We start from the raw sequence: 14,056 nt of genomic DNA, 5'->3' as shown, positions 1-14,056 counted from the left end.
TCCAAACAGGAGGACATTTGCAAATTTAAATCAACCCAACACAGAGATTGAGGTTGATCTTGATGTAGGGGATGGCTTTATACACCCCCACAGAGCAGATTTATACATCAAATTTGATGTTGTAAAGCTCGATGGTACAGATTATCCGGCAAATTCAAATATAAGATTGGTGGACAATTTTGTGCCACATCTATTCTCTGAAATTGAGATCAGAAAACATGGTGTTGTTATAAACAGAGTGGATTATCCCGGTATTACCTCCACAGCTTTGGCCACACTAAAATTATCCAAAACCGAGGCTTCTTACTACAAAATAGGTGGATTTGAGGGTGGCGAGAAAATATTATCTAAAAACCACACTGTGCTGTTCCCCATGCGCCTGTTGCCAGGATTCTTCTCAGATTACAAAGATATTATGTGGAAGGGTGGTTTAAGAATCACATTTAGAAGAGCTGCAAATGATAACAATGCTTTGATGAGGTACAGCACATTAAACTCTACAGGGGAAGCTCTGCCTAATACCCTACCTGATGAGGGCAAATGCATTATTCAGACTATGGAGTTAAGAATCCCAGTTGTTGAATATGTGGCCAGTTATGCTCTTAAATACAAAGCAGATATAATAAAAAATCCACAGATTCCTCTACAATTTTATACATATCAATGTGTACAGAAGCCCGCATCTGGTACCTATTATGAGTTTGATGCTACAATTTCATTCTCCAGTATACAATATGACATGCCAGATTTTGTGGTGGTATTGTTTCAGACTGGAAGACACAATAATCAGGAAAACAATTCAAGTAAATTTGATAACTGCAACATCAAGAACATATATCTTAAAAATGGCAGAAATGAGGTATTTCCTAGAGAAAATTATAATTTAGACATGTCCAAGGATGATTTCCTTAAATTATATGAGGCATTTTCAGCATACAAAAGGGTCACTACTGGCAATACTGACATGTATTACACACCAGATGAATTCAAAGCACAGAGGCCTATGTTTGTCATCAACACTTCAAAAAGGAAACAAGTTGTGGTTAATGACAGGACAAATATTAAAATTATCTGTGAATTCCACGAAACACTCCCCGATGACACCATATGTAGTGTTATTCTCATAGGTGAAAAATCATATATTTATGATGTAAGAAATGAGAGAGTCACAGAGCAATTCTAGAGGGGCTCTGCATATTACATTGTTTTTGTACTAGAAATATGAGTTGAGGCTGGTGTCCAATTAAAATATTCAGGTTAACATATTAATTCTCTGAATTTGAACCGGAAGTGGACCGGAAGTGGACCGGAAGTAAATATGTGTGTGTGTGTGTGTGTGTGTGGGTGGGTGTATCTTGGCCTAGTTTTAAGTGTAGCCAAAAAAAATATCAAGAGGGGCATATTTTTAACAAATTTATGGACAACAATCTCACAGAAGTGCCTTTTATAAGTGTAGGCAAATCAATCTGAGGGGGGTCATACTTTCACAGGAAATTCTCGAGGGCATTTTTACAAAAATCTTGGATTAGACAGAGTTCCACACTTGAGCAAAAAACTCATATGGGCATGTTGAGCTAGTTTTAAGTGTAGGCAAATCTGCTTGAGGGGGGTTCATACTTTCTCGCACTGGTTATATTGTAAATACAACTACTCGTATTCATTCTCGCTTCACGTTTAACAGAACGTCCCTATCACGAAAGTGACGTTCTTGTCCGGATAATTTTCCCCCAGTTTGATCATCCTGAGTGGTATGCAACGTGCTAAACGGTACTGTTCGGCGGTATTGCAGAGACGCAATGTGCACTGCATGCCTTTCCGCCCATACAAGGAAAACTGTGCCCTGTGAGAGTATTTTGAAGTTTCATGTAAACCACGATAGCATTTCACCAAATTTTAATTATAACTAACTAACTCTAGCCGCCTTAAACCCGAAGGTTTGTGGCTGCAGCAACACATGCCTTCCATCTGTCCCTATGCTGAGCAAGATCTACCCACTCTTTTCCATCCCTACTGATTTCCTTTAAGTCCATCTCAACGTTATCCCTCCATCTTCGTCTTGGCCTTCCTACAGGTCTCTTACCATCAGGTTTCCCAACAAAAATCCTGTAAACTCTTCTCTCCTCTCCCATTCGTGCCACATGGCCTGCCCACCTAAATCTTCTAATTATTCTAATAATATCTGGACAGGAATACTGTGAAACTCACGTGTCGCATATCGCGTGTGTCTTCGGTGTGAAATCTACCTTACACCCCGCGTGAGAGTCTTGCGAGCTCAGAGGTATCCAATGCTTCCACTTGACCCAGAACATGTGTTTGGCAGATTTTATCCAAGATTGGTCCCCATGCTACTATGGTCAAGTGAAATCTTGCTCTCGTCTCGAATGTAGAGAATATACCGAAGGCAAGACCGATACAAGCTTGTACAGATGAGAAGGAAAAACCCTTCGAGGAAGGGTTAGAAATTTAGGCGTTGAAAGAGAGAAGCGGCCAAGCCAAGTGCGGTTTGATCCATTCTCTCTCATAAAATTGCATATTGACAGTTCCCACATTCGGATCTTGGTCAATACACGGTTCTGGAGCCAAGCCACGACACTATTGTTAGCGAAAATATCAATAGAACACGATAAGATGTTGGCAGGCACATGCATTCCAATATAAAACTCAATTTTCATAGGTTTGTGGCTTGACCCCTTCTCTCGTTCAACGCCTCAATTAATTCCAAGACTACTGGTTCGGTGGATGACCTGGATATGAGGGTTCGTTATGAAGTTTATCGCCAACTGAGTAGCCGGAAATCCCGAACCTCCAAACGGAAAATTCCATGTACCTTTCCGAGGGTTGTTCGCCCATGCACCGCGCCCCCACGCTCCGAACCCCATGCGGAACATGACGCTTGCCGGAGCTAAACTAAGAGACGCGGAATTACACGGGAGGGCATTTGAAGACGGGGTTCAACGGAAAATTTCCACCCTACACACAGAAATCTAAATGCATCATATCTACTGATGCACCAGAATGCATTGATTGATGTATTAAAGTGTGTTTTATGGCTTCTTCAAAGAATGAGATTCACATTTGATGCATTTGGGTGCATTTTTGTATGTCGTGAAAGAAACACCAAAGTGCATCATTTGATTCAAGTGAGGGTTTCTTTCAGCCGGAATGCACTTCAATGCATCAGTTGATGTTCCTTGATGCACCTTCCTGCATCATCAAAAGATGCATCAAAACGCATCAATTGGTGAATTGAAATGCATCTCGACTGATAGAAATCCTCACTTGAAGCCAATGATGGATGCACTTTAGTGTTTCTTTCACGACATACAAAAATACACCGAAATGCATCAAATGTGAATTTGATTCTTTGAAGAAGCCATAAAACACACTTTAGTGCATCAATCGATGCATTCTGGTGCATCAGTAGATATGATGCATTTAGTTCTCTGAATGTAGAAACGTGGCACGTAAATTCCGTGCGTTTCCCTGTAGTGGGCGCTCCACCATTTGATTTCAATAGAAGCAGACAACAGAAGTTCTGTTGCCGCATCTCAGGGGCGATATGCTTAAGTATGAAATCACCCCGAACATTCGTCATTCCTACCATGTCCCTCCACCTTACGCAGGACAAATGCCTTGGTTGATTTGGACCTGTTTAACTTAGCGGCTATTGCCCTGCTGTCGAAGTCAGACAACGCTGAACCAAACCACACACCCTTCACAACTAGCTCTCTTAGGGTAAGAACACAGTGAGGCACAAGGACCCTTGCTCATCGCACGGAGCCCGGTCAAGCCATAAAAATGTCAGGGTATAATGAATGAACCGGCTGTCGGACAGACACCTTGAACACCATCGCACAAGCTTGCAAACGACAACTCTGTCAAAAAAAGTGGGGAAACAGGAGGGTGTCTTCCAAAAAAGGGAGAAGTGACCTTGAGTGGACCAATCACGGAGCCTTCCACTTGAAACAAGGGACCCAAGATCAAACCGTGTTTGTTCCGGGGAACCTTTCGCGATGAGAGGGGCTCCACTGTTTTTCCCCATTTAACTCCATGGTTTTGAATTACCGGAAACTTGTCCCCGTGAGTTTCTGGCGATGTGCGATGGGCTTCACCGTGTTTTTAGCCTTACTCATCAAAACACCCAGGTACGGGTCACGTAACATGACGGCCGTGTCCCAATTACTTTTTGGTATAGTGTGTAGTTTTTTTTACTTGTGATCAAGAAAGTGAATGTACTGTACTGTATATTTAGTAAAAAAAAATCAAAATTCAAACTCAAATTCAAATCCTACTACTATTATGACCATAACGTGTGTAGTACATGTAAATTCCGCCATTGTGTGAGGGCAGCACTGCCAAATGGCAACAGCTGACCGGCGGGGTCGAGTGATTCACGTCAGACACTTGCTGTACAGACTGTGAGCGGTGTACGATGTTTGTGTGCAATACGTGTTTCGAAGTGGGCTGGCTGTTGGTACTCGTAAAGCTGTAGTATTCGTGTACTATGTTTGTGTGAAATAAATCTGTTGTTCAGCATATGGGCTTTTTGTGCAGTGTGGTGATACTGTGCAATGTGACTCTACCGCGGATCAAACCAGGGACCCTTTGTTTACAAGACGAAAGTGTGTCAGCCTATTGAACATTATATCTCCGTTTAAAATGGTATATTTTTGACTTGTTAAGTAATTTCAATTTTTTATACGAACAAATTAATATTGTCTATCTGTATTCAGAAAAAAAAAATCCGCTCTCTAAACAAGTTGGACTTTGGTTACGTTTAGACCGTTCACCGGCTTAAACTGCTTTGCTGGGCTCATTGTCCTTTACCAATATGTAGGGACATTGAATTTTCGCGATGCGCGAAATCGCTAAATGTGAGAAAAATATGCAATTTTGAACATTCTGCACGTAACTACACCCCCAATGATGAAATATGCACGAGTTTTATTCGCGAAGTAATGCGAAATGTGTGCTTTTACACGAAATGAAAGTTTTTTTCGCGAAATAACCGTGAAATATCATCAAATTAAGTAGAAAACACGCAAAAACCAGCAATCGAGGTTTTGCGCGCAAACTGTCTATTTGTAACGAAACGTTTGCCTAAAGTTTCCTACCACTTGCAGCTTTCTTATGAATCGCAAATATTTCTTCCACTCACTCACAGGTGAATGTGGAAGAGTATGTAAAAAATATATGCTGCACAGCGAGACTTAGAACTGTGGTTAAGTGAAATTCTTCTTTTTTTTCAGTACAATTACCAGTGGCGGGGGGGGGGGGGGTTCGGGGTCCCTACTTTCTTTGCCCCTGTACTATGGCCTCTAAATACTAAGCCTTGTCTAGCAAGAAAAGTAAACTATCCTTGCCCCATCCAATCGCTGCTACTGGCAATTACAGTTGAAACTAAGTACTTGTGTATGTGTACAGTATATAAAAATGAAGTCGTTTATCAATTTATAGCTCTTTTGTATGTTGTTTCTTCTCATGATGAAAAAGTGTGTGCCAATTTTTTTTTCCACCGCTGGTATATACCGCTGATCTAACATTTTATTTACCGCTCTCCTCAGTTTTTATTTACCATAAATTTGTCTCCCTACCAATATGTAATAGAGTCCGCACAAGCGAGGGAGAATGATCACGCACGAGCCAGTAAGATATCTAGACACTGACAATGATAAAACTCAAAGTGCCACCACTGCACCTGGTTTCCTTCGTGGTTCCTCGGCTGAGTCACGACGTGGCGCTGTATCGGTCCATCGAAGGTGTCCTCAGTGGGTTTCCCCATACCTTTTAAGCGGACCGACTTGACACTGTCACAACACACCTCGCGCTTCTCTTTCTCTCGATCAAGACTCCCCGGAGACCTCTCGTCACCCGGGGACTGCTGGCGTTTCTGATTACACGGCATTTTATTTCCGGCTCGTGACACTTCATTCTTCAAAATGAGTGATAAACCTTTGCTGATGACGTCATACTTCCAACTCGCTATACCGAGTGGATGGTATAGATAGGTGCCCCAACACCATTTCGAAGGCCCACCACCCAAAATCTGTTTAATTTTTTTCTTAGTTCCTTAGATCTCGAGAAGATTAGTAAATATTACGAGTAATATTAAAGTAACTCACGTTTCGGAATGAAAAGAAGACAAGTGGAAGTAGACATTTTTTATTATATACATCTTGAAGCGACCCTCTTACGCTACTTTTCGACATAGTGGCCGTACAACACGATGAACAAGCTTACATAGTCCATTGTCATAAAAAGTTGGCGCTTGTGACTTCGACCATTTCTGCACACGAGCCTGAAGGTCTGCGTCGTCATCAAAGCTCTGCGTTGCTAGCCAGGTCTTCATGTGGGGATACAAGTAGTAGTCACTTGGTGCGAGATCCGGGCTATATGGCGGATGGACGAAAACCTCCCAATGAAAGGCCTGTAAAAGTTCCTGCGTCCGGTTTGCCGAGTGCGGGCGGGCGTTGTCTTGCACAAAACAAACTTATGGTAGCCTAACTTTTGGGTCACAACTTCATGCAATAAGCTCTGTGAAATTTGCCGAAACTCAAACGAGAGCTCTGTTATCGTAAAACGGCGATTTTCACGAATCTTGTCATTGATTTTTGCGACCAGTCCATCTGTCGCAATGCTCGGTCGCCCACTTCGGTCTTCATCGTGAACGTTTGTGCGGCCATCTTTAAACATGAAGCACCAACGCCTCACTCCACTTTCACTCATCACATCTTTACCGTAAACCTCACACAGTTGTCGATGAATGTTAATAGGTTTAGTGTCTTTCGCCAACAAAAATCGTATGACCGACCCCACTTCACAACTGGCGGGATTTTCAATTGGAGCACTCATGTTAACAATGTATTATGAACAGAGCAGAAGCGACACGAACTTCACACGCCCACAGCTGGATGCGCACTGAACGGGCGGAAGTCCCTGCACAAGATGGCGGCGCTCGCCCCGCCCCTAGCGGCACCCCGCCGAAACGTGTGTGACTTTCTGGATAGCCCTCGTGTATTGGAGAATATGAATTTGTAGTTCAATGGGATTCAGATTGATTATGCTACCTTATGTTTGCTTTTCGGCCACTTTTGGCTAATCATGGAGATAGGAATGAGTGATGAAGGTACGCAAAGATCACCCACGCTAAGAACGGGATTCGAACTCGGACCCCTATGCTAACCACGCCGAGGTAGACGTATTTAAATTTTGGCGGGTGTTCTCGGTTCTCCTGGTTGTTGCCTGTCCCATACTTGGTTTGCGGGCTACCGTTTGCAAACCATGACCTTTCCGATAAGTGGGGGGAACTTATCACCTGTTGCCATGCTCCTCGACTGTTTACCCTTCTTAACTAATTAAAAAAAAGGAAGATCGGGGGAGGAAATGGAATCGAACGTATCATACGCGTGTAACAGGTGCGCCGGAGAGTAACGTTACGGACACTCCCCCCGCGCGTCCACTAAAGCAAACATTAGACAGATAGCTGGCGTTCTCCCCACCAGGGCATGTTTTCGCCACGCAGCAATCGATTTCTTGTGGGTGTTTTTCGCGAGCGGGGGTGGCAGCGTGAGAGAGAGAGGAAATAGCAAGTCGGATACGCTAAGCGGGCGCGCTGGTTCGTTCACTCTCCGCATAGATGTCGCAGCGGTCGGGCCGCGTCTCCATCCGCGGTCGGCAGTGTTCTTGAAGCGTTCGAGGCAGAGTACAGGCGACCCCACCGCGTCTACAGTGACCCCACGTGACATGGCCGTCGCGTGGTTTTGCTGACCCTTCGAGGTCGGCCTCGGCTGACCTTTTGACCACGTGATGAAGCTGTTCTGACGTCAGAGTCCGCTGAAGCTGCCGAAAGGTAAAAGAAGGATATCAAGTCCGAGGTAGGTGTTTTTGCCATCTCGTTTGACTTTCTAGTTCCGTGTTCTGTCGACGCTCAAGTGCCTCGCTCTCAGAGGGTGGCACATTTACCGCAGTGGTACTGAACTTAAAAACTGTGTATTGTTCATTGATTTGTTATTTAGCGTCGTTTTTCTGCAACTTTGGCTAATCGCGACGATGAGGATGAGTGATATGATGAAGGGATATTACTTCCTTCCGGGATTCGAACCTGGGATATCTTGCGCCGTAGCTCACAGTGCTAACAACTGGGTCGGCGCTTGATTGATTTGTTATTTAGCGTCGCTTTTCTGCCACTTGTGACTAATCGCGACGAGTGATGACGTCATCAAACTGATGAAGGGACATTCACTAGGAAGATCCGTGCCCAGGTCGGGATTCGAACCTGGAAACCTTTGTGTGGCATTGCCATTCTTTAATCTGTTTGTTTCTTATTCATTGATTTACTTTACTCACAAACATCCATGCCCAAGCCGGGATCCGAACCCGGGACCCCTGGCGTCGTAGCGCAATGTGCTAACCACTCCGCCACGGGGGCCGGCTCTTTTTTATTTAAAGTCTCAGAATATAATTTGGATTGACTTAAATATTATCGGGTCTGCTGTGCTTTGATAGTTATTATGACTTTTAAGATTCTTCTTCCTTCCTTCTTGCCGACCTTCGTTGCGGAGTGGTTAGCACAGCGCGCTACGAAACTACGGATCCCGGGTTCGAATCCTGTCTTGGGTGTTCCTTGTGATTGCCCTCTCATCATATCATCCTCATCTTTATCGTAGCCAAAAGTAGGAATCAAGCGAAGCGAAATAACAAAACAACAAATCTATTTTCTTCTTTTCTTTCTCTATTCCTATCTTCCTTTCACCTATTTACCTTGTCCTTCTCTCACTCTTTTTGTATCTATTCTCCTCGCTGTCTTCCTCTCTATTCTGACCTTTCTCTGGGCTATCGTCACGGTTAAAACCCATTCGCTGTTTATCTCGAAAGCGCAGAGAGCCAGCAAGCTGCTCTGAGATCATCGCATACACGGGAGGATAACAATAATGAATGTAGATAAACAGCTTTGTGCTGGAAAACTGCAGAACGTGAGACCCCACTCCCTTGATATTTACGATGCAGTGGTTCCACACATCCAGCACAATTTAGAGGGGGTCCAGGGGATCCTGACTGACCCCCCGCTCGAAAGACTTACCACGCACTAAAATTACATAATCAAAATATACTTGTTTAGAACTTGTTCTATAATCAATTGTATTTCCGTCGAACTTATTGGAAGGCAAGGATTATATTGCGATCATAAGATTTGAAGGAATTTATGCACACTTCTAGTTAATATGTATAAAATATTAATCAAGAACTTTTCGTCAACTGCATCTTTTTTTCATTCGATAAATGTTCAATTCTTTATCTATTTAACATTAATTTCCTTGCCAGAGCAGTTGCTGTTACACAAATTTTGGCGATCTTTACTACACGCAAGCTAGATAATGAGTACGCGCTGTTATACCTCTCTTCTTATACAGTTTTTTACCCATTCACTAATACTAATTTTCATATTTTAATTATTATTATTTTAATTTAATTGTATATAATTCTGATTTGAATTTAAACATTATTATTATTTGTGAGACACTCCCACTAATATCCATGCCCCGCATAATACAAGCAATATTACTGGAAATAGTGGTGTCGATATTATTTTAATTAAAACAGTCAAATGCGTGATGCAAGATAAGGCGTACCCCCCTCCACCGATTAGTACTCATAGGCGTAGCTAGAACTTTATATTTGGGTGTGCACAAAGAAAAAAATTAGTTCTTGTACCTTTTTAATAGCATATTTTGCAACACAATCACTTGGCTCTTTAACTGCACTGATGTTTGTAAAGGAATATAAATTCACTAAATGACAGTGTTGAAAATTTCTGAATATATGTAGTAGAAAAAATCAAATTGCATAGAAATTACACACACACAAAATGTTCATAAATGTTACAAAGAAATACATCAAAATACACGTCATCTATAACAAGAGACGTCTGTCAAAAGGTACAATGTTCTTAAACTCATCAATAACTTCATTTACATCAATAGACTAAGCTTTTTCCTGTTCCACAAATAGCAAGAGCAGGGCTTCCAATCTATCCTGCTTCTGAGTTGCTCTTAATTTAGTTTTAACTTGGGTAAGCTTGGAGAAAGCTCTCTCACACGTGCAGCTTGTGACAGGTATGGAAGAAAAGCGCTGTAGTACAGAGTAGAATGCAGAAAATATCTTCTTTCTCCAATGACATCAAAAAATCGAAAATCCATAGACACTCGTTTCATCAGCGATAATGCACACGTTTGTACCAAGTAATGACATTTTCAACTTCTTACAAACTGCCGCTTATTTTCTCTCTTGTTGAAATATCTGTCTTTAATTCTCTTTGATAAAGCAGCCCATTAGGGTGTGCCTAGGCACACCCGGCACACCCCGTAGCTACGCCTATGTTAGTACTATTGATGGTAGAGACAGCCCTGAACGGGCCAGGTACAAATGTCTAACTTAACATTACTATAAACTCATGATTAGGTTTTACACTGAACTGAGCAATGCGAATGGCAGATAAGGGTGTAGAATAGCTTCCCCTGATCGGTTTAGAAAACAGACCAATACCTCCTGCTTCTCCGATGATTCCAAGTAAAAAGGCCTCGGATTGCTAATGGGACTTCGCTTCAACTTTCTCCGGCTGCAACTCCGGAGCCTCGCGGTTACTCGTGCAGAAGCCTTCTTCATTTTTAACATGTCTGCATAGAAACATTTCCACAACCACCTAGATTTTAACACCACTAGCGCAAGCGGTATTTTTACGGGGGGGGGGGGGGTTGGAATTGTAAAGGTGTCGATATTACGTAGCTACGATCTAAGGCATGCGGATACACAATAAAATATATCGTAATTACTACCTTCAACCTTTGTTTCAAAAGCTCTTCAAAGACAAAAATGATAATCGAGTATCATATTACAATACCACTTTGTATTCTCTCGAGTTTTTTTTATTTTAAATTTTAATTTTCTCAAACTTTTGGGATGGGGTGTAGCCTCATCACCTCCCCCTTGCGTACGGCAGTGTAACACCTCATGATTAGGGGCCCGGCACTTTATGTTATAACATATTTTTAATTTGGCTTCGGATCTAATATTGGGGTGAGATCTTTATTTATCTGATGAAAATCAACCGAAATAGACAAACTTGACAAAGCATATTTTGACATATTTCACCAATTTCGCGTTTTTGCAACATATTTCTTCAATTTTGTTGTAATAAGACATATTTCTGTATAATTTCGTAATTCTCTCGCACATAATCGGTTATTTCATATTGTTTTCTTCGTAGCTTTAGCACAACGGATAGTTCATATTGTCGATGGCAGGATATGGAAGTTAGTACAGAAAAATAATACCCCACTTTTTTTTATCCCACCGACAATTGATAGCCATGCAAACATTATTGAGGCAAAATGTTCTCTCTCATTGTTGCACGGGAAGTAAAGAAGTTTCGTTCTCATTTCTTTGCCTTTTTTAGCTTTTCACAAAAATCAGTCAAAAGTAAAAATAACATTCGGTACATTACAGCCCCTACTCTACTCTATCGGGTATGGGAGAAATTCGAGAGTACTCTTGTGCATATTTTTGGCTTTACTGGGAATATTTCTGCATGACATATTTGTAATTTTTCTTGGTATATTTTCCAATTTATATGACATAATTACATACATATTTTACAGTTTTATAGAACATAAAGTCCTGAGCCCTACGTCATTATACATAGAAACAACATCCTTATAAACGGAAAAGCTACAGACTTCCATCTTATTCTAGAATATAAGTTGTAACAGAAAGAGTAATTATTCTGCTTTAACCCTTGCATAACACTATCTTTCTCCCTCTCTCCTCATTCCCTTCTCTCTGTGTGATTGTAACCTCTACTATAAATAAACTAACACTCTAGCCTTCTTAAACCCGAATGTTTATGGCTGAGGCAACGCAAGCCTTCTATATGTCCCTATCCTGGGCAAGGTCAACCCAATCTTTTCCATCCTTACCGATATCCTTTAGGTCCATCTCAACGTTATCCCTCCATCTTCGTCTTGGCCTTCCTACAGGTCTCTTACCGTCAGGCCTCCCTACAATAATCCTGTAAACTCTTCTTTCCTCTCCCATTCGTGCCACCTAAGCCATCTTGATTTAATTACTCTAATAATACCTGGACATGAGTACAACTTATGCAGTTCTAAATTAGTAACCTTCTCCACTTACCTGTCTTCTCAACCCAAATATTTTTCTAAGCTTTTTATTTTCAAATGCTATAATTTATTGTCATATTTTAATGTAAGGGACCAAGTTTCTTCATATCCATATAGTACTACAGGCAAAATTACGGTTTGATTTATTTTAACTTCTAGTTTCTTAGATATAAGCTACCTGTACTATGAATAGTTCTGAAAATTTCTCATACTGCTTTTGAGAAGGAGAACTCATGCTATTCTGCCTTTTCACGTTAGTCGCGACGACGATTAGATGAAATGTATGAAATAACAAACACAACGAAGCACGTATGCCGTGGATGAATCTATATCATTTTCAGATGAGTTGGTGAGACCAGCTAGGAAATTTCGGGCAAGTGAGCAGGCGTTATGTGTTGATAAATTAAGGTACCCACTTCCAAATTCTCTCCTCAACACCCTTTCTTATCTGTACTAATTTCAGCCCTTATCTTTAAGTTGTGTGTCTCCCCTCTTTTCACACCATACTTGATCACCATGCCACAACTCTGCTGCATGTTTCCATTCTGTTATGTTCCTCATCTTCGCCTGCCTAATTCTCATCCCTTCCATTTAAACATCTCAGTTAAGGTCTTTATCTTCTCCAAGACAAATATATTCTTCCATGTAACATCTCTTTTTTTCTCTTCTCGTTTAATATCTAAGAAACTAAAAATATACAAAACAGTAATTTTGCCTGTGGTATTATATGGGTGTGAAACTTGGTCCCTTACATGGAAAGAGGAACATAAATTGAGAGTATTTGAAAATAAGATCCTTAGGAAAATATTTGGACCTAAAAGGGATGAGGAGACAGGTGAGTGGAGAAGGTTACATAATTTAGAACTACATAATTTGTATTCATGTCCAGATATTATTAGAATAATTAAATCAAGAAGACTTAGGTGGGCAGGCCATGTGGCACGAATGGGAGAGCAAAGAGGAGTTTACAGGATTCTTGTTGGGAAACCTGATGGTAAGATACCTGTAGGAAGGCCAAGACGAAGATGGAGGGACAACGTTGAGATGGACCTAAAGGAAATCGGTAGAGATGGAAAAGAGTATATAGATTTTGCTCAAGATAGGGTCAGATGGAAGTCCTGTGTTGGTGCAGCCATGAACCTTCGGGTTTATGAAGGCTAGAGAGTTATTTAACATCTCTTTTGTAATTTTTCTCCAACAACTTCTACACGTGTCTCCATTTTATACTGTGACTTTATATATGATTCTAACTTGGATTTTTAAAATATATCTCCGTTTGATCTTATTTTTAATTCGTCTACCGTCATTGGTACATCTGTTTTCCTAAATATCTGCCTCTGTGGCGGAGTGGTTAGCACAGCACAGCACGCAATACCGGTGTTATTATTTTTTTTCACTTTTCGCACATTATATCTTCAACGTGTCAAACTCTCCTGGCAAGTAACACGATTTTTAGTAACTTCAAAAACTATTAGGTAGAGAAAAATGACCATTCACCTTCAATGAAGAACCGATTCTTTTCTTCTTCCCATTTAGATACTCATTAGGTGAAAAACTCAAAATGCTGACCAAGGCAGAAATTTATTTTATTATAAAACAAACTCAATGTAACGTTTCAACCTTCTAGCAAGGTCTTCTTCAGACTCTGCACCAAGTACAAATGTAACAAGGTACAAAAGAGGACGATATATATACACAAACATTACTCCCCTCCAGACTATTAGAAAGTTGTTCTGGAACTTTCTAGCAGATGGCTTTCACTTTTCAACTGTACTTTCACCTAAAAGGGTAAACATATTTACTTCCATCTAGAATGTGGTTGGACTCTTTATCTCACGCTCTTTTTCCTTCATTCTTCTTCCTTCTTCTCTCTTGTCCTTTCC

General features: G+C 41.1%; 1 protein-coding gene across 2 annotated transcripts in view; it reads left to right on the top strand.

Moving 5' to 3' along the window:
- Positions 1 to 7,645: 7,645 nt before the first annotated feature.
- The window catches only part of LOC145999564 (protein dimmed-like), a 417,569-nt gene continuing 411,158 nt past the window's right edge, over positions 7,646 to 14,056 (top strand). For both annotated transcript variants that reach the window (XR_014443416.1, XM_083136576.1), the window contains exon 1: positions 7,646 to 7,874. The gene's annotated coding sequence lies outside the window, so the exon portion shown is untranslated. The remainder of the gene's footprint in view (positions 7,875 to 14,056) is intronic.

This window comes from Lepisma saccharinum, chromosome 15 (assembly GCF_977018435.1).
Source record: "Lepisma saccharinum chromosome 15, izLepSacc3.1, whole genome shotgun sequence".
Lineage (NCBI taxonomy): Eukaryota > Metazoa > Arthropoda > Insecta > Zygentoma > Lepismatidae > Lepisma > Lepisma saccharinum.
Note: the sequence above shows the minus strand (reverse complement) of the source record. Positions and strands in the feature narration are given on the sequence as shown.